This window comes from Stegostoma tigrinum, chromosome 29 (assembly GCF_030684315.1).
Source record: "Stegostoma tigrinum isolate sSteTig4 chromosome 29, sSteTig4.hap1, whole genome shotgun sequence".
Classification (NCBI taxonomy): Eukaryota; Metazoa; Chordata; class Chondrichthyes; order Orectolobiformes; family Stegostomatidae; genus Stegostoma; species Stegostoma tigrinum.
The window spans coordinates 26,449,354-26,476,237 of record NC_081382.1 but is presented as its reverse complement, the minus strand read 5'-3'; the positions used below and the strand labels follow the sequence as shown (position 1 = coordinate 26,476,237).

At 43.8% G+C, this 26,884-nt stretch overlaps 1 protein-coding gene across 7 annotated transcripts in view; it reads left to right on the top strand.

Annotated features, from left to right (window-relative positions):
- The window catches only part of scai (suppressor of cancer cell invasion), a 212,015-nt gene that overhangs the window by 97,105 nt on the left and 88,026 nt on the right, over nt 1-26,884 (top strand). The window lies entirely within an intron of this gene.

Sequence of the window (26,884 nt, the reverse complement as noted above, 5' to 3'; positions counted from 1 at the left end):
CAGTTGGCGATGAGTTGATGCGGGTTTGTGTGCTACTCTGATGCCCAGTGGTCCTAGGAGTCTTGTGGTCAGTTTAGATGTGTTCCTGATGTAGGTTAATGTGGAGTGTGTCGAGGCACGTAGTGTCTTCCTGGTGTCGTTTGTGTAATAGGCATCTTCTGACCCAGTTTTTCGTGTATCCATTGTCTTGGAATACCTGGAAGAGGTACTGTTTTTCCTGGTGTAGCTGTGTGCTGCAGAATTGTGTTGTTGCATATTTAAATGTTCTCATGGAACTTTGCTTGTGTGTGTTAGGGTGATTGCTGTCAAAATTCAGTACTTGGTTAGTGTGTGTGGCTTTCCTGTGTACCTTTTTGTTAGGAATTCCCCATTTTTTTTCCTGCATTCCACCATGATGCCCAGGAATGGGAGCTGTTTGATCTTCTCCTCTCTGGTGAATCTGATTCCATTGAGGGTGTTGTTTATTAGTTGGTGTGTTTCCTTGAATTTGGCCTGTTTAATAATAACGAAGGTGTCGTTCATGTAGCATATCCATAGTTTTGGTTGGATTAGCAGAAGGGCCATACTTTTAAGTCTCTGCATCATCCCTTCAGCTATTAGCCTGGAGACAGGTGATCCCATGGGTGTCCTGTCGATCTGTTCATATGTTTGGCCGTTAAAGGTGAAGTGGGTGGTGAGGCATAGGTCTAATAGCTTCAGCATGTTGTCTTTGGCGATAGTGTCACTGTGGTCATGTTCTTGTTTTAGTAGTGTTATCACTGTTTCTCTTGCTAGTGGTATGTCTATCGATTTTTAAATAGGGCAGTAGCGTCAAATGATACTGTGGTCTTGTCGCCAACCTGATGGATGCCAGAGTTCAAATAACAGGTGGGAAAACAACAGTGCTTCATCAGAGGCTGCACTGATGATGATACCCAGCAAGGTAATGAAATGTCTATGGAACAATGAACCAGCTCGGCAAGCCAGCCAGCCAACCACAACATCCACAACCTGAGCTACAAATCTACTTTAAAACCTTAGATATTTGGTAACTTTTGGGGGGTAATTTGGGAGGCACAGCAAAAATCAGTCTCATGGGAGAAGAAGCATACTAAGGGGAGGATGAGGTGATCATGGCTTACAAAGGAAGTCATGGACAGTAGAAAAGCAAAATAAAACAAAACAACACAAGGGAGTACTTTTTGGATGGCCAATCACTAGGAAGCTCTGAGCAATAGAGGGATTTTGGAATGTTTGTCCACAGAATGCAGAAGGCAGCAGGATAGGTTAGTAGAGTAGTTAAGCATATGGGACACTTGCCTTTGTTAGTCATGGCGTAGACCATAAGAGCAGTTCTGGCCTCCCTACTGTGGGAAAGATGTTGTTAAATAAACTTGAAAGAGTTCAGAAAAGATTAGAAAAGACGTTGCTGGGATTGGAGTGTTTGAGTGATTGGGAGAGACTGAATATGCTGGGGCTTTTTTTTTGTCCCTGGAATGCCAGTTAATGAGGAATGACCTTTATAAGGTTTTATAAAATCATGAGGGGTATGGATAGGGTGAAAACCCAAGGGTTTTTTCCCTGGCTAGACTCCAAAACCAGAGAGCATAGGTTTAAGGTGAGAGTGGAAAAAGATTTCAAACAGAACAAAGGGGCAAATTTTTCATGCAGAGGGTGGTACCTGAATGGAATGGGCTGACAGAGGAAGTGGTGGAGGTGGATACAATAACATTTTAAAAGGCATCTGGATGGGTATGTGATAGCAAGATTTAGAGGGATACAGGCCAAATGCTGGCAAAAGGTAACAGATCGATTTAGAGTAACTGATCGGCATGAACGAGTTGAACTGAAAAGTCCTTTTCTGTGCTGCATAACTCTATGACTTGAAGACAGAGCAGCACTGGCAGGTTGGAATTTATTGAGAAATTGCATAGCTTGATGGACTGTGTTTTTCTGTCTTTGTTTTAACCTTTGGGCTTGCAGTGTTTTGATCTTGGTTCTTTTACTTAGGTGCAATCTTAAGAGCAAACACAACATTGAATTGCACAGGACCTGTGTTGCTGTGATCCCAGTGTAATGTAAATGGAATCCAGGTGTAAAATAAGCAAATTACCAATTGTTTCATGCAATTAAATCGTCAAAGGCATTGAATTCTAGATTCTCATCACTGTATAGCTGAAATTTAATTTTCCTCAAATCTCCTGTAAACCTCCTACATTTCACCTTAAAGTTGTGCCTCCTTGTAATTGACCTTTCAACTAAAGGGAACAGCTGTTTTCTATCCACCTAGTTCATACCCCTCATAATCTTTTATACCTCAATCAAACCCACTCTCTGCCTTATCTACTGTAAAGAAAATCAACCTGAGCTTATCCACCCTCTTTTCACAGCTGAACTGTTCAGCCCCAGCCATCCCCCTGGTGAATCTTTCTGCAACCTGTTCTGCTGCAATCATGTGCTTCCTGGAGTGTGGTGACTAGAACTGCACACAGTATTTCAGCTGTGATCTAATCCAAGTTTTGTAAAGCTCCAACATAATCTTCCTGCTCTTATTGTCCTATGCCATGTCTGATAAAGGCAAGTGGCCCAAATGCTAAAATCTATCCGCCACTGATCTGACATTGCCTTCTTGTAATAATGTTGAAGAATAAGGGACCCAGCACTGATAACTTGTAGTATGGCACTGAATACCAGCCTCCAGTCATATAAACAGCCCTTTACCACCACCTTCTGTCTCCAACTACTAAGCCAGTTTTGTACCCAACTTGCCAAATTGTGCTAGATTGCATGTGTGTTTAAAGCACGTTGTGTAGGCACGAGCCGCATGCACTCCATGACCCCAGACGTTTATATCCAACATGATCCAACATTTAAGCACTCTGATGGCACATCTCTGATCCATTTATAGTATGCTTCATCACATAAATGCTGTCCTTCAAGCTGTACAAGCAGCTATTGTTGACATGCTTCAGGAAGGATACTTTATGGTTAGGGATGCATCCTCAGCTTGTGGCCAAGTTGCATCTCTGGCTTACTGTCATAGGCTCACAGTCAGTGAGCACTATCTGAATTGCTTACAGCATCTCTGCCTTGCATTATCTTGTCTAACCTTTTTTGTGGTTTCTCCCTCAGCCAAATATGCCAGTGTTGCTATATTGATATATCATTTAGGACAATGCAAAGCCAGGAAGCTTGTCATGATCATCAGCAGTTCTCAGTCAAGTCAAGGGAGATGGCTTTTGTTCTGAGACAGTAAGTTGAGGGGCAGTCTTTGAGGCCAGTCAAGGGACTTAAACATGGTCAGTCACTCACTCTGGGGAATTAGTCAGGGTGCTCACCATATAAGGGGTGAGGAAATGAATGCCAGGCATCCCATCATCTGATTTGACTCTTTCAGTGGTTTTGTGGGTTGAGTGTGGAATATCTGGGAGAAGATGACATTTAATATTGACAGAGTGGAGAAGGCCATTCACCACCATCTTACACTGCTGGACATTCTTCCTGATGGCTGAAACTGCACTGACCTTGGTAGCATTATGGCCTCCTCTGTTTGTCCTGTGCCTGTGTCACCCTGTTCAGCTGGACCTGAGGTTACTGCCTGTAATATGGGGTGCTACCTTGCCCTTCTCTATCATGTTTGTAGCAAATATCCTCTGAAACAGGGTTGACTTGAACCTGAACCTGGGCCTAGTGGCCCAGAGATAAGGACAGTACAGCTGTGCCACAAGTGTGTCCCATAAAGCAGACATGATGACCCCTACACTTTGAAACCAAAACTATTGGTGTTTTATATATTGAGTTGGCTGGCCTGCAAATTTGAGATCTGTCTTTGTAGTTACTATCTGCTTTGCAATTAATACATTTATCATGACTTATCTGTCTATTCATGTTTAGTTTGTGTTGATTTGGTTTGATTATTAAAGTAAAATATTATTCATCAGCTTTTTGGGTAAATTTGTTGTTTGGTAAATTTGGTACTTCTTGATTTGTTGGTCTCCATGGGGATCATAACTCAGTGGGTGAAAAATATTCTAGTTTATGATTTTAAGGGCTCTAAATATTAAATAATATTTTGATTCATACAATTCATTCTAAGAATGTGCAAATTAAGCTTTAGTGCATCTGATAATTATAATATAGTTGCAATTGATGTGAAATCTATAGTAGCTGCATTGAACCTAAAGCAATCTCTGATTTGAAAATAAATAAGCAAAGTTGGAAGCCATATAAAGTAATCCAAGTTGGTACTGAACGTAATTGCCACAATAGTTATTTAAAAGGATGAGAAGGATTTGCAACTAAACGTGACAGAAACGCCATAAACTGCCATCTCAAAGCCATGTCAACAAAAGCCAGAAAACGTTGCTTAGTTACCTAGACTCTGTGATTCATGTAAATATTATAATATCACTTACTGTAAGTTTGGGTTTTTGATTTTTTTTAGTTAACATGGATTTTCTGTGTGTCTGGAGTTAATAATTAATTGAATTGTGAGTATTTCTGTAGCAATGATGATTTCTTTTAGAACAGTTTTTGAGGTTTAGCTTTAGAACTGATTTTTTTTTGTACACCACAAATTGATTTTTGTTTACCGTAACTTGCTGGTTTGTAGAACAATCTAAATAATGGGGCCTCAAACTTTCTTAGAGATTTATGGAACTAGTATTTGTTTAAGCATGAAGGAAACACCAATCAATAAGAACGGGAGAGTTTATTATTAAAATTAATGAGGTTTGCAGCAGTCTTGTAAAGTCCTTGGATGAAAATGCTGCATAGTCAGTGCTCCTGAGAAAGAAAGGGAGAATTTGAAACTTGATTACCTCAGACTGAGGAATTAATGTCAGTCTCAGACTAATTTTTGGAATGAAATCCTGGAAAGGTTACTTAAAGCTGAACATTTTTAAGTTCTGGTTTCTAATAGCTCCAGGAAGAAGCTACCTGCAGTTTCAGTCTGTAAGTTAAAGTCAGAAGGAATTAAACATATACAGATGTTGAGGACAGGCTATTTTGTGAGAATTATATGAGTGATTGTTTTTAGGAACTATACAGAAGTTGTTTTACTTCTCAATTTATAAATGAGTATTTTGGGATTAATGTTTTTATTTTACATTACTTTGTGTTAGATAGTTCGGTTTATTTTGTCTTGACTTAATTGTTAATAAATGCCTGTCTTATCGTTAAAGCAATCACAAGCTTATGTGAGTGATAATGGGAACTGCAGATGCTGGAGAATCCTAGAAAACAAAGTGTGGAGCTGGATGAACACAGCAGGCCAAGCAGCATCTCAGGAGCACAAAAGCTGACGTTTTGGGCCTAGACCCTTCATCAGAGATGGGGATGGGGAGAGAGTTCTGGAATAAATAGGGAGAGAGGGGGAGGCGGACTGAAGATGGAGAGAAAAGAAGATAGGTGGAGAGGAGAGTATAGGTGGGGAGGGGATAGGTCAGTCCAGGGAAGACAGACAGGTCAAGGAGGCGGGATGAGATAGTAGGTAGGAAATGGAGGTGCAGCTTGAGGTCCGAGGAAGGGATGGGTGAGAGGACGTACAGGTTAGGGAAGCGGAGACAGGCTGGGCTGGTTTTGGGATGCGTTGGGGGGGAGGGGACGAGCTGGGCTGGTTTTGTGATGCAGTGGGGGGAGGGGAAGAACTGGGCTGGTTTTGGGATGCAGTGGGGGAAGGGGAGATTTTGAAGTTTGTGAAGTCCACATTGATACCATTGGGCTGCAGGGTTCCCAAGCGGAATATCAGTTGCTGTTCCTGCAACCTTTGGGTGGCATCATTGTGGCAGTGCAGGAGGCCCATGAGGGACATGTCGTCTGAGGAACGGGAGGGGTAGTTAAAATGGTTCACGACTGAGAGGTGCAGTTATTTATTGCGAACCGAGCGGAGGTGTTCTGCAAAGCGGTCCCCAAGCCTCCGCTCCGTTTCCCCAATGTAGAGGAAGCCACACCGGGTACAATGGATACAGTATACCACATTGGCAGATGTGCATGTGAACATCTGCTTAATATGGAAAGTCATCTTGGGGCCTGGGATAGGGGTGAGGGAGGAAGTATGGGGGCAAGTGTAGCACTTCCTACGGTTGCAGGGGAACGTGCCGGGTGTGGTGGGGTTGGAGGGCAGTGTGGAGCGGACAAGGGAGTCACGTAGAGAGTGGTCCCTCCGGAAGGCAGACAAGGGTGGGGATGGAAAAATGTCTTGGGTGGTGGGGTCGGATTGTAGATGGCAGAAGTGTCGGAGGATGATGCGTTGTATCCAGAGGTTGGTGTGGTGGTACATGAGAATGAGGGGGATCCTCTTTGGGCTGTTGTGGCGGTGCTGGCGTGTGAGGGATGTTTCGCGGGAAATGCGGGAGACGTGGTCAAGGGCGTTCTCGACCGCTGCGGGGGGGAAGTTGCGGTCCTTGAAGAACGTGGACATCTGGGATTTGCGGGAGTGGAATGCCTCATCGTGGGGGCGGAGGAATTGGGAATAGGGGATGGAATTTTTGCAGGAGGGTGGGTGGGAGGAGGTGTATTCTATGTAGCGTTGGGAGTCAGTGGGCTTGAAATGGACATCAGTTTCTAGCTGGTTACCTGAGATGGAGACTGAGAGGTCCAGGAAGGCGAGGGATGTGCTGGAGATGGCCCAGGTGAACTGAAGGTTGGGGTGGAAGGTGTTGAAGTGGATGAACTGTTCGAGCTCCTCTGGGGAGCAAGAGGCGGCGCCGAGACAGTCATCAATGTAACGGAGGAAGAGGTGGGGTTTGGGGCCTGTGTAGGTGCGGAAGAACGATGCATGTCTCAAACTGTGATTGCTTGTTTGTTTAATTATGGAGGAATGAGATGAAATAATCCAGGATGGCGCAGCCCACAGCAAGAATAATAAAAATGAGGGCAATATTTTGTTTGTAGACCTTTTTAAATAATGCTATTCCTTTTGTGGCTGGAAGTCACAAGATTTTTCACTACTCTTGTAACATTGCAAAAAGAAGCAAATATTGCTTCTTATTTATTTTCTCTAGTGAAATTTTAACTGTTGCTCTTGAAACATTTGATTTTTTTTTTCAGAACAGACCATACACTGAATTTTCCTAGCCCCTGAACTACATGGGCACTGGTGAGTCTGTAGGGACAATGTGGCATTATCATAAAAATGAGCTGGGGACAATGTGGCATTATCATAAAAATGAGTTCGGATAAAAGTCTGATTTTCCACTCAAGGTTTGAGTGATGAGAATTTAATCTCCTCAGAGCTAATTTATGCCCTAGTTGATATGCAATTTCACATTCGACCATTCAGTGGTGAGAAACTAGATGTGACAGTTCCTGACATCAATGGCAGAGTGGAAATCTGGCAGCTCCAGCTTGCTGTTTGTTCCAACTTGGCCAGCCATCCCTAATATCTCATCCCCTGTCCACAGAAGTTAGCATTGTCGCGCACCAGCCTGATTACATAGTGGTGCATCTCTGATTCATTTTAAAATACAGTTCGCCACTTTGGAGTACACTGACACTTTTCATAGTAATGTGCTGTCAGGTCACTTTGTGCACAGATACAGGAAACCATCTCAATGTTTGGAGCAGGATGCTTCTCGAGGTGGGGGGGGGGGGGGGGCTCAGCTTGCTATCTGACTTTGTACCCACTTGGATGTTCAGAGCTTCACTGCTATTCCATGCCTGCTTTTTTTGCGTTTTGCTGCCTCATTCACAATTTACAATCTTACATTCCTTCTGTTTGTCTTGCTTTTTAATGCAGGCCAGAGCTGGGCAGCTTGTTATAGTTACAAGCAAGCTAAGGAGGTGCGTATATTGTTATACTGCAACATGATAACTGCACGCCTACAGTTTGTGCCAGCAGCCTATATGGCACAAACATTGCATGCACTTTAGACTTGAAAGTATGGACATTTTATTAGTGAGAGTTGTCCTCGTCAAGTCTATGGGAACTCCCTTCAGGCCCAGTTCAAACAGTCTGGGGATTAGTGGCAAACCAGTCAGGGAGTTGCACAGATACGAATCAGATCAATCAATCAGTTGGGTCCTTACAAGTTATCTGGGATTTAGGGGGAGGGTTAGGGTGGGTGGAACTGAGAGTCCAGGGGAATTATTCATTGAAAGTCTAAGGGTTTTCTGAGGGGCCACTGCTGTAGTGAGGATGCTGGGGGAATTGATTTGTGGGAATTGGAGGCAATCTGTTGGGATACCAAGGGGCTAATAATAGGGAAGGGGAAGGAATACAACACGAGTGGGAGATAAATGATAAGACATGGGAGGACAAGGAGAGCTGCAGGAATTGGAGATCACTGATCCTCATCACCATCCTCATTTCATTAGACAAACATGCATGACTAAGCTGTATGTCTGCTCATGGGGCAAAGTAGGGAGATGAACTGTTTAAACAGGTAAGTTGGGTGGGAACATAGGGTAGATCAAATCCAATGGGGTTGACAGAAAGGAATGTCAATGTTTTTGAGGTGGGTAACCTGAACTGAGAAGCTGATGCTGCGACTCACTCAGTGAAGCATTAACTGTTTTGTCTATCCCTATCCACATTGATGTGCATTTGAAATGGAAGATGGCTGCCACCACACTAGATTGGGTGAGTAAGTTGTTATTCTTTTGAGGAAAATATTCCACTTTCATGTGCCATGAAACCATTGCCATGTGAGCTCTAAAGATTCATCTCAGTTGCCAAAGTCATAATCCTCACTCAGGGTTCTATAGCCTACACAAGTTGCAGGACATGCTTGCTTCACATCTTGGACAATGTAATGTTGACAGCATTATTCAATATGCAATACTGTATTTCTTGAGTACTGTGGGGGTCAAGTTAGGTGACACTATGTGCACCCAAATCTGGAGCAACAGTTCCTGAATTAGGTCAGTTATGTGTAGTGACAATGTCGAGGCGTCCCACTGCTTGGAGCAGGCTATTTAAATGCTGGCCTAGCCAGAGATGCCCACATCTCATGAGTGCATTTTAAATTAAAAAAAACGTACTGCTGTGTGCTTCAATTGCCTAATAATCACATTACTGAGAAGCTGCCTTGTTTTTGATATTGCCCATTTTAATTGTGTCTGTATAGATTCAGGCTCAGAAATCAGCTGTGGTTGTCTCTTTTGCTGTCTCTCTGGCCACTGTGCCAAGAATAGCTACATGAATAAATGAGAAACATATGCATCCAAAAGCACAGGACCATTATCAACCATCAGCAGATGTGGAGCCACTTCCTGCCATGGAACCTCCAGCTAGAGGTACCCTCATGATTTGACAGAGCTGCTGAAGGGCCACAGGCAATCATTTTCCTTGGAATACCATTCTGATGAGAGAGGAGAACTGTTACCATTCTCTGTCCAGAAATGGCAGTTAGGTTGGACAACGTGATGTTCTTTCTGCAATGCAGCATCTGCTGTTGGTGCCACTGAGGGCTTTGGGTTGTCCCCTCCATATCGGTTTTCCATTCAGGCCATGTCTGGGGGATCATTCCAGCATTTTGCAGACAGAAGGTGCTGCTTAATCCTTAAGATTTCTGCTGTGGACAGCTGGAAGACAAATATCCATGAGAGCTGCAGCATTGTGCCAAATTTGATGTGCGAGCAGAAATGTGACTAAACACATGGGCAGGATAATGATGAACCTTTTTCTATGCAGCAGACTTACACTAAAGTATTTTTCACTGACTGTATAAATGTTTTGCTGCTGAGGCCAGTATCCCCTATATAATCTCAACTGTAAGTACAGTTTAATGGTTTGATTGTTGTACATGTTTCATACTATTAAATGAAAGTTAATGTGACAAATGTATGGAAACTTTCCCAACATCTGATTCCAAAGTTTCATGCTGGAATGGGTGCTATGGAAAGTATAGTTATTATTTAGGGATAGGATTGGAACATGGCGAATGGTGGGTGGTGTCTTCGCTCTTGAAGGTACAGCCAAAATGATAGTTGCTCACACAGCTGATGAAAAGTGATCATACTTTTTTTCCCCAAGTGTGATAATGTATTTACAATGACGTTTCAACTATGCCTCCCACGTATACTCAAGGTTTTCTTTTTTAGTCCTTCATTCCCACTTTGTCATGGCAGTCCCTGGGTTTGCACCTGGGGTGGAGGCAGCCTGCCCTGTAGTGGAGTGTATTGGTCTTGGTGTTACGGGTAGGTAACCCAAAGGCCAGTTGTAGTTTGGGGTCCCAGATGTCCTAAGCGTGTCCTGTCCAGGTACAGGTTCACTATGTTTAACTCTCATAGAGTTGGGGATTGCAGGCAAGTTGATGGCCTAGGCATCTCTGTGGCGTCTAGAGAGGAGAGATCTGTGGGGTTTGTATGTGGTTTCTCTTAGTCTGGGTACCTACTGGCACCATAGTGCCTCCTAATGAAGGGGCACCTAGAATGGTTTCAGTGCTCCTTGTTCCCTGTTGCTGTGCAGTTTATTCTGAGTATCAATGTCTGGAGCACAAGAGTGTAGGTCTGTGCACGTATCTGACAGTGTGTTGGACCTGGTTCTCTTCCATAGTAGGTTGCAACAAGATGCTTGCATGTCAAAGACACCATTTAGTCAGCTCCCCCATTCTTTGAGTCAGTTTCCTGAGCGTCTTTGATAAATCTGCCTGCTGCTCCTGTTGTCCGTTAGTACATTTGAGTGAAGTTAATAAAAATTAACGCTGTGGGGTCCTCTTCTCTTAAAGAGGTACCTGATGTTTGGCAGTCCTCTAATTGCCAGCAACCAGGGATGTTTCTTCAGCCACCTGCTGAAATGTGGCAGTGGTGTATTCACTAGGATGTGCTAGTTCAAGTACCCACCAAGGTGTCAGTATCTGAGCTGGTGGATGGTGCCAGAAGCAGCGTCGCTTGTTGTAGCTTCTGGAATTTAAAGGTCCTTTAAGGCTTTGCATGAGGACACCAAGTATATTTTCTTTTTTGAAGTTAACTTGCTGTTAGAGAGCAGGAACAACTGTAGAAGCCAGAATAAAGCATTCTTCACTGCTGCTTCTGTTCCCCTGAACAACACCCCAGCAACAGTAGACACTTACAATTCCAGTATCTGTAAACGAACCATGTAGGATAGTTATCAGGTTGACTGTTTCTATCAGACAAGAGAGCGAGAAAGCACATCACAGGCAGATAAACAGAGATGTGCCAGTGTGTCTTTCTCTGCCTCTGTGTCTGTCTCTCATGTTCTGTATTAGTTTCTGTTTGTTTCTGTGTCTCTCTGTGTGTTTGTTTACCTCCCTGTCTGTGTGTTACTGTCTGAATCTCTCTGTCCCTGTCTTTTGTCTCTGTCTCTGTCTCTGTCTCTGAGTGTATCTGTGCACTGTCTCTCGCTGTTTGTGTATGTGTATGTGTCCGTCTCTCTCTTTTATGTGTGTCTGTCTCAGTCTGCCTGTGTGTTTTGTTCTGCCACTCTCCCGCCCTCTCTCCCACCCTGTGTGTCTCGCTGGCTTTCTCTGTTTATCTGCCTGTGATGTGCTTTCTCGCTCTCCTGTCTTTTTCGTTCTGTCTCTCTTAGTTAGATCCTCACTGTGTGTGTCTCTCTGTTCTCCCTCTCTTGCACTTGCTCTCTCATGCTCCCCCCTCTCTTGCTGTCCCCATCTCTTGCTCCTTCGCTCCTTGTTTCCTCCCCCACCCCCCCCCCCCACCCACAGTCTCCCTTCCGGACCCCCACCCCGGTCTCCCTGTGTCTCTTACTCCTTCTCACAACTGAAGTGGAAGACCAAGTAAGAGAAGCAAAATGAAAGGATGAGAAGACTTTGGCAATTGACATTTGAGAGATTGTAGAAGTCTTTTATATGTGTGTAAGTAGTTAAACGAGAATTAAGCATGATTGTAACCTGCCTCTTGTCCTGTGGTAGAAATTGTGGTATCTGTCTCTGCATAGAGAACTAAAATTGATTTCATGATCTTAACTTGTGTAATACAGTTTCAAAATTTGGCAATAGCACAAAGCATTGTCAATATAGTGGAAAATTTAATTTGTTAAAAATGTGCGAAGTCTTAAGGGGCCTGGACAGAGTAGAACAGGAGACACTTTTACCTGTGGTACAAGAATTTCAAAGTGGTGGGCACCTATTTATGATTGGCAAAAGAAGCAATATTGACATTAGCAATAGCATAGTCTGCAGCGAGTGGTTCACATCACAAAGGCACTGCTTGACACTGTTGTGCAGGCACACTCAAACATGATTTTCAAACAGAATTGGATAATTGTCTGAAGGGAGAAAATGTGCCTAGATACAAGGAAAAGGCAAAGATGTGGGAACAGCTGAGTTGCTCTTGATGAGAGCCAGCACAGGTATTCTTGGCTGAATCGACTGTTTGTTTATTTCTGTTCTGTTCTTTGACTCTAACACAGACAAATTTATTGAACCCGGAAAGGATTAAAGAGATTTTCAAAGAACATTGGAAAAAATGTCAAATTGGCAATTCAACAGACTTTTGAAGTTTGTTTTGACAAGCTATTAGTGTTATTGCTTTTGCATTGTCAGAAACAACACGTACTTTGACAAAGTTCAGATTTCAAACCTGATGTGCTATGTTTGCAGTCTACCATGAAAATGTCAAATTCTCAAACTACTTCAGTTAGCCTGGAGTTTTACCTATTAGTATGCAATTATTTTGAATTGTGTTAAATTTGATTGAGTTTCAGCCTCATTTTATATGATTTTGTTTTGAAGTCTTTAACAGTTGTTGGCTTGATTAGTAAGTAGATGAGGAGAGCAAGTTACTGCAGATACAAACTGTTGTATAATATCTAAAACACTGGACCTGGAATAACAGATGTTAATTTATTGGTATTATATTAAATGCTAATGGGACAGGCTGAGGAATTTCTTAATTCAGGAATTTTAAAGAAAATTTTCTTAAACATGAAAACTTTGCATACATGCTGTATGCATTTCTGAACCTGAATCTACATTGTAATTTATTCAATTAAAAGTTCAGCATAAAAGACTTGTTGTGCTGCTCTCTAATGGGAAGTATTAATGAATTTGAATAGTCCAAAAGAAACCCTTTTTAAACAAAAAACACTGCACATTCTGAAGAAGAACACACTGAATGTTGATAACTTTTAGCTACAGTGGTATTTAGAAATAGCATACAATTTAAGGCATTTTAATTATAACATTGTCATCATTGTTATAGAAAGCGTAAGGATAGGTTAGTTGTTGAAATCATTCAGCAAGTGGGGTTATAATTATATCTGCTTGCAAGGACATTTATTTTCATCACACCGGCCCTATGGTTCTCTTTTGAAGTGCACTATGATGCAGTTTACAAGTGATTGAGAAATGCACTGCTGTGATGCAGCCAAATAAAATCTGACATTCTGTGGAGTGAGTGTGTTGATTATCTTGAAATTTAACAGTGCTAGTTGCTGTTTAAAACAAATTTAACTGAATTAGTTGTGTGATTTATATGCATTGATATAATTTATTTCAATAGTTTGGGTTGAACTAACAATACGTAGATTTTGTTCTGTATGAAGGAATTCAATTGTTAAATTGTTGGCCTTCTAGGAGTCCTCATTTTTTAAACAAGTATGTGTCAGCAGGCAGGTGGCTGGGGCATTCCTGGAGTGATAATGTCAGATTTTGTATTTTTGAGAGCGTTATAAAGTTAAAGACCAAACATTGAAATGGCTTTTAAACAGGAGCTTGCGTTTGATTTCAGGAAATCAAGAGTTGGTGTTTTTTTTTGTTTGCTTGGGAAGACCCATACGTTGGAAAGTTTTTGCTTTCAGTTTGCAGAAGACCTGGCTGGAGTTAGATGTAATAACAGTTCCCTGTAGGGAAGGGAATTAGTTCAGAGCAGTTATGAAATAGGTTACCTCATAGTAAGGAGTTGGAAAATTTTGTACCAGAAGTGTTCAGTTAGAACATCGAACAGGTTATTTGAAACTCAAAGTTTAAGCTCAGTTGTGTGAATAGTTAAGGAAGAGGCCATCAAGCTGTCAAGACTGGGAATTGGAAAAAATTAGTTAAGCTACACCTATAAATGTGATAGGAAAGGAACCCCCACTGTTATTTGGTTATTTTAACGTGGTGTTGAGAGGAAATGAGAATATATTTTACTGTGTGTTTGAAATCTTCAAATTGTGTTGTATGTAAATAGCCTGGTTTGTTTCATTTTTATTTGCTTTTATTTTGTATAATAAACTTCTGTTTTGTTATTATTAAGTCCGTAACATTGCGTGCTTATGCTTCAATGAAAGACCATTATGTTAAATACGAAAAAAAAACTATCAAACCATATTTTGGTCCAGGATCTGACCTATTCAGTAATAACATTACCTGGGATGATAACAGTATGGTTGATTCAGTTTTTAATTGCCCATTTTAGGACTGCTTCTGAATATTAAGGAAGGAGCTATACTGCTAAAGACTGATAATTAAAGAATGGGAGGGTGGGCCCCAAGGTAAATGACTTAATATGCATAGGAGTATAGAGGTTTAATATCAAGTCCAAACAGAATCTCAATGCTCTGCAACTGACTGATAATGTTTGGGGGGGGAATCAGTGTTAAATTGTGCAATTTAATTCTTGAACAGAGCTTCAAATTTGACAATTTGAGCATTCCATGCCTTCTTCATTTTAAAAATTTTGATTGCCTTTTCATGCAGTTTCTTCAAGTTAAATAGCCCTAAATATTGGAGCCAATTCTCATCACTGAGGCATCAAGACTAGGCATCATCTTCACAATGTGACGGGTTCAAGATGCAAATAAACCAAAGATGTAGTCAGAAAATATATGTTTCATACCTGTGGTCACAGCAATATAAACTGAAATTGTATTTACTTCTCCTCTAAAGCGTGCTGTCGTTGCTCTGCCCTGTTGATGAGGTTTGGTTCTTTAATTGTTATCTTTTAATGCATGAGTGGGGAGGTGATGGCCTAATGGTGTTATTGCTTGACTACTAATCTGTAAACTCCACTAATGTTCTGAGGAATGGTTCAAATCCTGCTATGGCAGGTGGTGACATTTGAATCCAATAAGTATTTGGAATTGAAGAATTAAAGATGACCATGAAACCACTGACAATTATAGGAAAACTTGATCTGGTGCACAAATGTCCTGAGGGGAAGGAAATCTGCCATCTTTACCTGATCTGGCATACATGTGACTCCAGAAGCACAACAATGTGGTGGACTGTCAATTGCCCTCTTAAAATTGTTACAACTGAATGGCTCGTTAGGCAATCATTTTGAAGCCTGGGAAAAAAAAGAAATTAAACTGATGGATCACCTGGCATAACCGAGGCATCAGAAATGACAAGACTAAAAACAGCCCTGTAAACTTTGCAAAGTCCTCCTTACTAACTTCTGGAGGCCAGTACCAAAATTGGGAGAGCTGTCTCACAGTCTAGTCAACCAACTGCCTGACCTAGTCCATAAGGCATGATTTCATGAGAATGACCATGTCTCAGATATCACCATGACCATCACAATTTATTTCCCCCATACGTTGTGTGTGTGAAGCTGTTTCAATGTTCTGTTTAGGGCACTTGGCATTGGCATGCAGTTTGCAGTGTTGACTTCAGATTTTTGAAGTTGCTGCCGCATATGGGCCCCAGAGGCTGATACAGCTGGTAAGAAAATTAGAGGGAATACTGATCACCATCCTTGGATATGTCCTTGCTCACTGGCAAGGACAGGCCCAGCAGATGTGGCGGCACAGTGTTATGCTGTAAAGATGAAATTGCCTGTGAGCCTTCAACATTGACTCCAGACACCGTGCTGTCTCATGGTATCAAGCAAAGCATGGGCAAAGAAACCCGCTGATCACCACATGCCATCCTCTCTTGGCTGATGTATCACTGACCATCATAAGGAAGAAGCACGGAGTGAAGAAAGCACAGAATGTACACTGGATGGGTAATTTCAATATCTTCCACCAAGAGTGGCTTGGCAGCAGTGCTACTGATTGAACTGGTTGAGGCATTGCTGCTAGACCAGGTCCGCGATATTTGGTGAGGGAACTGTTGCCCAAAATGCAGCACCCAATACTTTTACCCGGGCATTCTTCCATTGTGTGACAGACAAAAGGCAAGGAAATAACTCAGAATTTAATTAACAAACCCTTCTTTATTTTAACTTTTTAGATACTAATACTGAAAACAAAACATAAATTCATTGCAATGTTTATTTCTCACTTCACCTAACTTCAACTTTAACTCACTATATTTAATTTCATTTTACCTTGCTTTATTGATCAACATTTAATCCTTGTAAGGATTGTAATGAGGTTAACCAGGTAGATCTCAGAATGAGATAACAGGGCGTGAAGCTGGATGAACACAGCAGGCCAAGCAGCATCAGAGGAGCAGGAAAGCTTGATGTTTCGGGCCGGGACCCTTCTTCAGAAACTTCAGAATTTCTTCAGCTTTACTGCGTGTTATCTCAGATTCTCCCAGCATCTACAGTTCCTACTATCTCTAACAGATCTCAGAATGAGTTCCCTAATGGGCCCAGGACCAGTCAACCCTGGCTGACAGATATAAATAGGAATGTCGGAGGCTCTGTTCACCTGAGAGCTGTCTGTGAGGAAGCTGGGCCAGTGCCATATTACTATGTATCTGGAAATAAAGGGCGACTTGGTGACAGGATATCGGCCTCTCCTGGAATTTTTCAACCCTAATTCTAATTCTAATAGTTTGGCTTGAATGAAATACTACCCCAATGTGACTGAAGTGGCCAACATTGCTCTCCCCGCAGGTGTTTCCTCATGGTTCTTTGTCTTATCATAGAATCCCTAACTTTAGAGCAAAGGGTTTTCTAAAATCTCTGTATTGATAACTTACCTGGAAATGTGCTCCATTCTAGAATGATCCCTGGCACTGGGTCAATAAATTGACCTCCCCTTTGGTCCAGGAACTGCCTACCTGTGTCCGTGACACCACCCACGCCCTCCACCTCCTCCAGAACTTCCAATTCCCTGGCCCTCAACACCTCATTTTCACCATGCACGTCCAGTCCCTATACACCTGTATTCTGCATGCAGGTGGCCTCGAGGCCCTCCGCTTCTCCCTGTCCCGCAGGCCCGATCAGTCCCCCTCCACCGACACCCTCATCCACCTAGCCGAACTTGTCCTCACCCTCAACAACTTCTCTTTTGATTCCTCCCACTTCCTACAGACTAAGGGGGTGGCCATTGGCACCCACATGGGCCCCAGCTATGCCTGCCTCTTTGTAGGTTACGTGGAACAGTCCCTCTTCCGCACCTACACAGGCCCCAAACCCCACCTCTTCCTCCGTTACATTGATGACTGTATCAGCGCCGCTTCTTGCTCCCCAGAGGAGCTCGAACAGTTCATCCACTTCACCAACACCTTCCACCCCAACCTTCAGTTCACCTGGGCCATCTCCAGCACATCTCTCACCTTCCTGGACCTCTCAGTCTCCATCTCAGGCAACCAGCTTGTAACTGATGTCCATTTCAAGCCCACCGACTCCCACAGCCACCTAGAATACACCTCCTCCCACCCACCCTCCTGCAAAAATTCTATCCCCTATTCCCAATTCCTTCTCCTCCGCCACATCTGCTCCCAGGATGAGGCATTCCACTCCCGCACATCCCAGATGTCCACGTTCTTCAAGGACCGCAACTTCCCCCCGCAGCGGTCAAGAACGCCCTTGACCGTGTCTCCCGCATTTCCCGCAACACATCCCTCACACCCTGCCCCCGCCACAACCGCCCAAAGAGGATCCCCCTCGTTCTGTCACACCACCACACCAACCTCCGGATACAATGCATCATCCTACGACACTTCTGCCATCTACAATCCGACCCCACCACCCAAGACGTTTTTCCATCCCCACCCTTGTCTGTTTTCCGGACAGACCACTCTCTCCGTGACTCCCTTGTTCGCTCCACACTGCCCTCCAACCCCACCACACCCAGCACCTTCCCCTGCAACCGCAGGAAATGCTACACTTGCCCCCACACCACCTCCCTCACCCCTATCCCAGGCCCCAAGATGACTTTCCATATTAAGCAGAGGTTCGCCTGCACATCTGCCAATGTGGTATACTGTATCCATTGTACCCGGTGTGGCTTCCTCTACTTTGGGGAAACCAAGCGGAAGCTTGGGGACTGCTTTGCAGAACACCTCCGTTCGGTTCGCAATAAACAACTGCACCTCCCAGTCACGAACCATTTCCTTCCTACTAACCTCATCCCACCTCCTAGACCTGTCCGTCTTCCCTGGACTGACCTATCCCCTCCCTACCTCCCCACCTATACTCTCCTCTCCACCTATCTTCTTTTCTCTCCATCTTTGGTCCGCCTCCCTCCTCTCCCTATTTATTCCAGAACCCTCACCCCATCCCCCTCTCTGATGAAGGGACTAGGCCCGAAACATCAGCGGCTCTTGAGATACTGCTTGGCCTGCTGTGTTCATCCAGTTTCACACTTTATTATCTTGGATTCTCCAGCATCTGCAGTTCCCATTATCACTGATCAAAGCTTGATCACTGTTCAAACCCAGTCAATGGAGTTTACTGGTAAGCAACTCCCAAATGTGTACACCATATTTTAGAAAAGTGACATTCCATATAAGGTAGTATAGAAGTACTGTGTCTAGAGACCACCATGAGACTCACCTTATTTGCTCAACACTGGAAACTACGTCACAGCAGATCATGGCTGCTGTTTAACTCTGGTCAGAGTTTAAACTAGCTTGACCAAAATTCCCAGCATGCTTGGTTGTAGCTCTTAGCCAATCTGGCGGACATTTCTGCTGCTGACCAACTGACCACAGAACTAACAATCGGGAAAAAAATATTTGACCTCATGTTCATCTGTTTGCTTGCCGCAGAAGCATTTGTCTATGACAGTATCCGTAAGAATGTGGAAACTGTTGTCAGGACGAAGTTCACCTTCAGTTTGAGAATGCCATTCTGTTATGTGGCACTGTAATAATGTTAGATCTGCTCAAAGTCAGTCCAGTTTAACAACTCAAAACTAGGTATTCATGCGTAGCCATGGACCATCAGCAACGTGAAAAGCATACTCTTAACCCAATTTGCAAACTCCCTGCCTGGCATATCTCCCTCTCTACCATTACCATGAAGGCAGGAGATCATCCCTGGTTCAGTAGCAAGTGCAGGAGTTCATGCCAGGAGTGGCACAGTGCATACCTAAAAGAAAAATGAGATGTTAACCTGGTAAAGCTTCCAAACAGGTCTACTTGTGTGCAATAGACTGTTAAGCGATCCCACAACCACCTGATCCGATCTAAGCTCTCCAGTCGTGGAGGGTGGTGGATAATTTATTAAAAACTCATTGGAGGAGGAAGCTTCACAAGTGTTCCTATCCTCAATGACAGGAAGATGGTACGTACTGAAAAAGTTGAAGCATTTCCAACAATCTTCAGCCAGAAGTGCTGAGTGGCTGATCTACCTTGGCCTCATTTAAGAGGTCTCCAGCAGCACAGATGCTCAGCCAGGCTTCAGCCAATTTGATTCAGTCTATAAGATGCCGAGAAAAAGTTGGAGGCAACGGATATTGCAAAGGCTATGGGTCCTGACAACATTCCAGCATAGTACTGAAAACTTGTTCTCCAGAACTTGCCACACTCCTGGCCGAACTGCTTCAGTATAATGAAAACAATGATATCCCCCTGACAATCTCATGACCTCATTACAGCCTTGATTCAAACATGGACAAAAGAACTGAATTCCAGAGATGAGGTAAGAGTGACACCCCTGGACATCAATAGTACATTTGACCAAGTATGGTATTAAAGAGACCTAGCAAAATTGGAGTCAGTAGGATTTAGGCAAAACTCTACTGGTTGGAGTCATACCTGTTCTATATCGGAAAATTGATGGATTATGGTTGTGGGGATCAGTCCTCTCACCTCCAGCACATCTCTGCAGGAGTTCTCTGGGATAGTGTTCTAAACCCAACTGTCTTTTAGTTACTTCACGATGAGCATCTTTCCATCGTGAGGTCAGAAGTATGTTTGCTAATGATTGCGCAATGTTTGATATCATTTGTGACTCCTCAGATACTGAAGAAGATCATATCCAAATGCAGCATGACCTGAAAATATTCAGGCTTGGGCTGAAAATTGGCAAGTAACATTCATGCCACACAAATGCCAGACAATGACCACCTCCAATTAGAGATAATCTAACCACCATCACAGAATCCGCCACTGTCAATGACTTGAGGGTAGCCATTGACCAGAAAGTCAACTAAATGCATTGTAGCAAGCCCTTCGACAAGGGCACACATGGTAGATTGGTAAGTGAAGTTAGATTTAAATGGGATCCAAGGAGAGAGAACCAATTGGTTACAAAATTGGTTTGCTGCTAGAGGGCAGAGGGTGGTGGTTGAGGGTAGTTATTCATAAAGGATGCCCGTGAACAGCGATGTGCTGCAATGGCTTGATTCTAGGTTCACTATTGTCTGTCATTTTGTATCAACAGCTTTGGATGAGAATATGGGAGATATGACTGGTAAGTTTGCTGATGACACCAAAATTGGTGGTATAGTAGACTGTGAAGAAGAACATCTAAGAGTACAACAAGACTTTAATCATATGGGTCAATGGGCCAAGATTTGGCAAATGGAGTCTAATTTAGATAAATGAGTGGTGTTGCACTTTAGTAAGGCAAACCAGGGCCGTACATACAGCCAATGGTAAGGTCTCAGGTTGAACAGAAGGACCTAGGGTGCAGGCTCATAGTTCCTCGAAAGTGTAATCACAAGTGTACGGGGTGGTGAAGGAGGTGTTTGGCATGCTTGCCATCATTGGTCAGAGCATCAAGTATAGGAGTTGGAATGTCATGTTGTGATTGTTCAAGGCAATGGTAGGGTCACTTTTAGGGTGCTGAGTACGATCCTGGTTGCCCTACCATAGGAAGAATGTAGTTAAACTAGAAAGGGTACCGAAACAATTTACAAGAATTTTGCCAGGACTGGAGTGTTTGAGTTCTACGGAGAGGCTGGATGGGCTGAAACTTTTTTCCTTTGAGTGTTGGAGGCTGAGTGGCGATGTTGTAGAGGTTTATAAAAGTCAGGAGAGACATAGATAAGGTAAATGGCCAAGTCTTTCCCAAAGGTAGGGGAGTCCAAAAGTAAAGGGCGTAGCTTTAAGGTGAGAGGGGAAAGATTTAAAAGGGACCTGAGGGGCAACTCTTTCACACTGGGTGGTACATATATGGTTTGAGCTGTTAGAGGTGGTGTTGGAGTTGGGTACAATTAGAACATTTAAAAGACATTTGGATATGTACATGAATAAGGAAAGGTTTGGAGGGATATGGGCCAAAGTCCTAAATCATGGCATGATGCCAGAGATGCTTACCCCAACCCAAAGATGACTGTTATGAACGAATCTCTTCAGGGGCATGTTTTCCTCTCATCACAACTGAAATAACTCGATGAAGGCCAGAATGCCGTCACCAAGTCACACTTGATTTACGTGCACATAATTCATGACACTGACCCAACCAGCTCAGAGCTTGTTCCTCGAGCGAAAAGAATGCCTGATATTCTTCTCTATATTTGTCAGCCAAGATTTCTTGATTATACCTGATTAACAGCCTCAACCCACTCAGACATGAGGAAAATGTGCAAACTCCACACAGTCGCCCAAAGGTGGAATCGAAACTGGGTCCCTGACACTGTGAGGCAGCAGTGCTAACCACTGAGCCACTGGGCTGCCCCATGTGTAATATTTTTCAGGAAAATAACATTAGGGCAGATGAAAAGAATGAGTAATTCTTCAGACAACATGTGAACCCACAGATTTTCAGTAATCGGAAGTCCATCTTTCCTTGAGGCACCAGATGCTAAAACCTTTCACGAGTTGATGTACCTAAGGGATATTATCACCCCCAAGCCTCCTCAGATTCTGAGACACTATCGGTTTTACTTTGCAGTTTGAGAACCAGGGGAATCTGTATTGAGATTTTTTGCAAGGTTAAGACAACTGGCAGAGGCATGTGCTTTTGGGTTAAACCTTAGTGAGATGCTGAGACACTGTTTGGTACGTGGGATTAAAGATGTAACCGTGCAAAAATTCCTACTAGCTGAAGCTTGACTGGACTTCAAACAAGCTCTATCATTAGAAAATGCAGCAACTGGAACGTATGAGTTATAGGGTACTCCAATGGAAGTGGACACCTGGGACTGACTGACTGAGCTTGGGAGAAACCATCTGAGTGAAGGCAATTGCAACGCCTCACTCAGGACACAGGGATTCTAGGGGAGCTCATAGCAAAACCCCAAAACAAAGTCAATTTTCTGCCTAACTGGTTCTTACTTGTCAACGGGATCAAAGTTTACAGGGAGAAGCTGGGAGAATGGGGTTGAGAAACTCATCAGCCATGATCGTATGGCAGAGCAGACTCAATGGGCCGAATGACCTAACTTGTGCTCTTATGTATCATGGCCTAACGTTTTCTCAACCATCTGGGCCGGCAGGCCATTATAGTCCTGGCTGACTAATAATCTTCCCACCTATCCCCTGGCTGCCTTTCCAGCCCCACCTTCTCCCATTCCACCTTCTGACCCTCCATTCCAGCCGCCAACCAGATTCATCCCTCCCATGGATCTCACATGGAGAACATGTTATAATGTCTACCCTGGGTCACCATTTATTTCGATGCCATGCTAATAACCGGGAAGACCATTAAAGAGCATTTAGAGAACTTGGCCATGGTGCTTAAATGTTTCTCCAAGGCAGATATTCACCTCAGGAGAGGGGAGAAAGGTGTTTCCAGGCACACCCCAAGTCACCGGCTTGTGCTTCAGAGTCAACACGAATGAGTTAAACCCATTGGAAGATAAAGGGAGGGCAATCAAAGGTGCCCCAGTGACCATGTCTGTACCGGAACTCAGGTCTTTCCTTAGGTTGATAAATTATTATAGAAAGTTCATACGTAACATGGCCTCCGTCCTGGAACCCTTGCATCTGTTACTGAAAAAGGGCCAGCCTTGGAAATGGTCACATAGCCAAGATGCAGCCTTGAGGGAAGTGAAGAGGCAGCTATCATGTCTAAATTGTTGACACACTACAATCCCAAGTGAGATATAGTGCTGACGTGCAATGCCTCCCATATCGTATCTGGGTAGCGTTGACTCACTAGTGGTCCAGCAGAGAGGTACACCCAATAGCACGTGCTTCCTGGTCTTTGGCTAATGCTGAACGAAGATATGCCCAGATAGCGAGGGAAGATTTGGTATGAGAAAGTTCCACCAATACCTTTTATGGAAGTACATTTGTCACATTAAATGGGCTACAAACCCCTGCTAGGCCTACTTAAAGTAGGCAAGGTGATCCACCCATAGCTTCAGATCGAATTCAGCGGTGGGCTCTTAATGTGAGTACTTATAATTACAAGTTGGAACACTGTCTGGGAGGGCAAGTGGCAAATGCAGATGCCTTGAGCCACCTCCCACTGGCAGATACACCACCAGTGGTGCTGCGACTAGTCTGGTCTGGTTTAATTTTAAACTTTATGGACACCCTTCCAGTCACCACTGACAATATCAGATTGTAGACACAAAAAGATCCCATTCTATAAAAACTAAAACAGCTGGTGGTGATGGTGGGAACAAAAGGGCCATCACAACTAGAATTGAAACCTTTCTGGACCTGGCAAGACCAAATCACCATAGAGAACGGCATGTCATTATGGGGAGCAACAGTGATTGTCCTGAGCAAACGATGCTGCCAGGGTTGCCAAAATACAGAGGTTGTTAAGATGTTTTGTCTGGTGGCCAGGACTGGATGCCAACCTAGCCGTGTTGGTGGCACATTGCCCAGAGTGCCACCAAGGAAAAACATTACGCCAGCAGTTCTGCCACTTTTGTGGGAATGTCCATGTAAACCCTTGATTTGATTATATTTGGCAATGCCAGTCTGTTCATGGGCTTTGTTTTTAGTAATTGTGGATGTTCATTTCAAAGTGGTTGAACACGCAAAAGGTTTAATCGTCAGACATGGGGACAACGATTGAAAAGTTGCAAGCATCTTTTACAATACACTGACTCCCAGAGGTATTGTTCACAGATAATGGGCCATCACTTACCAGCAGAGAATTTCAGTATGTTCTAATATCAAATGGCATTTAGCATGCAAGGACAACTCCAAACCATCCATTGTCCAATGGTCTGGTGGAAAACAGCAGTCTGAACTTTGAAAGCAGGCTTTAAGAAATAGCCTACAGCTTTACTCAATACCAAGCTGCCCTGGTTCCTGTTTGATTTTAGGACCACACCTGAAGCAACAATGGGGATAGGCCCAGCAAAACTGCTAGTGGGAAAAAGACCCTGCCCCAGGTTAAACCAGAAATTCTTGGACCTGGGATGGTGGGGTGAAACGGCATCAGGAGCGCCAATACTGGACACAAGACTCCTGTAAGTGAGAGAGAGAGTTCACTTTACAGGAAACCATTTGATGCCAAAACCACAGGATTGGCCCTGCATGGATGAGAGGTATGGTTGACGCGAGGTCAGGTTCCATGACTTACAAAGTTTTTGAGTAAGAGAGGCAGTCCTGAACAAGCACATGGACCACATGAAAGCTGCAACCTCACAAACCGGCCAGAAGCAAAACATACCCAGACCCTCAGAACACCCAGCAAGGCTGCCAGAATTTGAGTTCTCGTTCTCTACCTGGCATTGAAGGAACCTCTTACAAGAAGAGACATGGCAGATGTCACCGCCTCAACAAGTTACCACCCGCAGAAGATGAATTTCAGCCAAGATTCTCTGCGCAGAAGAGCAGGCTATGGTCCAGTACATGACGCTAATGCCCGAGTCAGAATCAGAGGAACCAGACCTGGTGTGAAAATGACCCATGGGAAGCTACAAGAGAAAGAATTGGCCTTTTTCTCAGGGCATACAGGAGGATGGATGGAGTGATTGTTTCAAGGTCAACCCAGTGGATGTCATAGAATATGAGCTCCATGATTGAGGGAATCTGGTCCAACCAGGGAGTTCTGGCTGACAGATGTAAACAAGAGTGTCAGGGGTTCTGTTCAGCCGAGGAGCTGGCTTTGAGCTGTGAGCTAGCTGGGTCAGTGCCATGTACTATGCATTTGTAAATAAAAGGTGACTTGATGATTGGATACCAGCCTTCATGGAGTTATTTCATACCCCATTAATGTTAACAAATATATTGTTAGGCAGTTAGAATTGTGAACCTTCAGGCATGTAGAAGTTTAAAAAAAATTATTCACTGGTGAGGTGTTGGCTTTGCCGACTGTGCCAGCATTGGTCGCCCATTCCTAGTCGCACTGGGATGGTGGCTGCCTTGAACTGCTGCAAACCATGTGCTGCAGGCAAACTGACAATACCACTAGGGCAGGAACACCAGGATTTTGATCCAGCAACAACAAAGGAAGTGTGATACATTTCCAGGTCAGAATGGTGAGAGGTTTGGTGGGGAACTTGCAGGTGTGTTGTATCACTATATCTGTGGCACTTGCACTTCTGGGTGGTTGAGGCCATGAGTTTGAAAGGTATTAAGAATCTTGAGACAATTCATAACACCTCTTCAAGATTGTAGGAGCTGTGTATACACAGTGTTGGTGGTAGAGTAACTGAATGTTTGTGGATGTGGTGCCAATCAAAGGGGCTGCTTTGTCCTGGGTGGTGTCATCTGCTTAGACACGGCAGATGTCACCGCCTCAACAAGTTACCACCCGCAGAAGATGAATTTCAGCCAAGATTCTCTGCGCAGAAGAGCAGGCTGTGGTCCAGTACATGACGCTAATGCCCGAGTCAGAATCAGAGGAACCAGACCTGGCGTCGTTTGCTTGAGCCGTCTTGGAGCTGTAATCACCCAGGCAAGTGGGGAGTACTCCATCACATTTATGATTTGTGCCTTGTGGATGGTGGACAGGCTTTTGTGGAATCAGGTGATTGGCTGTAGTATTTCTAGCTTCCAACCTGCTCTTGTAGCTACTGTATGCACATAAAAGTCAGAGCCACAGATCATACGTGAAAATAGACCCTTCGGTTCAATTAGTCCATACCAGCTAGGTATCCAAAACTGAAGTGGTCCCATTGGCCTGCATTTGGCTCTTATCTAAGGTTTTGGAGTAGAACTGTAGCTCAGGTTGTGGGTGTTGAGATTGGTTGGCTCTCCCAGCTGGTTTGTTGTTTTGCACATATTTAATTACTGTGCTTGGTAACATCCTCCGTGCAGCCTCTGAAGTGTCGGTTTGTTTTCCTGCCTGGTTTTTAAACTTTGGGGTCCGTTGAGATGGACTGCCTCACTTCTGATTTTCCTTCGTAGTGGAGTGTATATGAGGTCGAGTTAGATGTGTTTATTAAAAGCCTGCTTTGTGGAGCACCAGGAATTCTCATGCTTGTCTCTGCCTAGCCTGTCCCAGGATCTTGGTGTTGTCCCAGTCAAAGTCATGGTTCTCCTTGTCCATGAGGATTGAGATGAGTGAATATTGGTTGTGTCTTTTTGTAGCCAGTTTGTGTTCATGTACTCTTGTTGTTAGTTTCCTTCCTGTTTGTCCGATGTAGTGTTTCTCATAGTCTCTGCAGGGGATTTTATAGATGACATTGGTCTTGTCCATGGCAGGAAGTGGGTCTTTGGTTCGGGTGAGCAGTTGTCGTCGGGTTCATGTGGGCTTGTGGGTCACTCTGATGCCTAGTGATCATAAGAGTCTTCTGGTGAAGAGGTCCACCTGGCTAAACTCATTCCAATCACTCCAGGCTACGTGCCATACAAGACCCATAAGACTATAAGAAATAGTAACAAGTTTAGGCTATTTGGTCCCTCAAGCCTGCTCTGCCATTCAATAGGACTATGGCTGATCCAATGTTCCTCACGTCCACTTTCCTGCCCCTTTCCCATGACCCTTGATTTCCCTTGCTGATCCAAAATCTATTCCAGCGTAAGATATACTCAAAGACTCTGCTCCTACCACTCACTGTGGCCAGGCGTTCCAA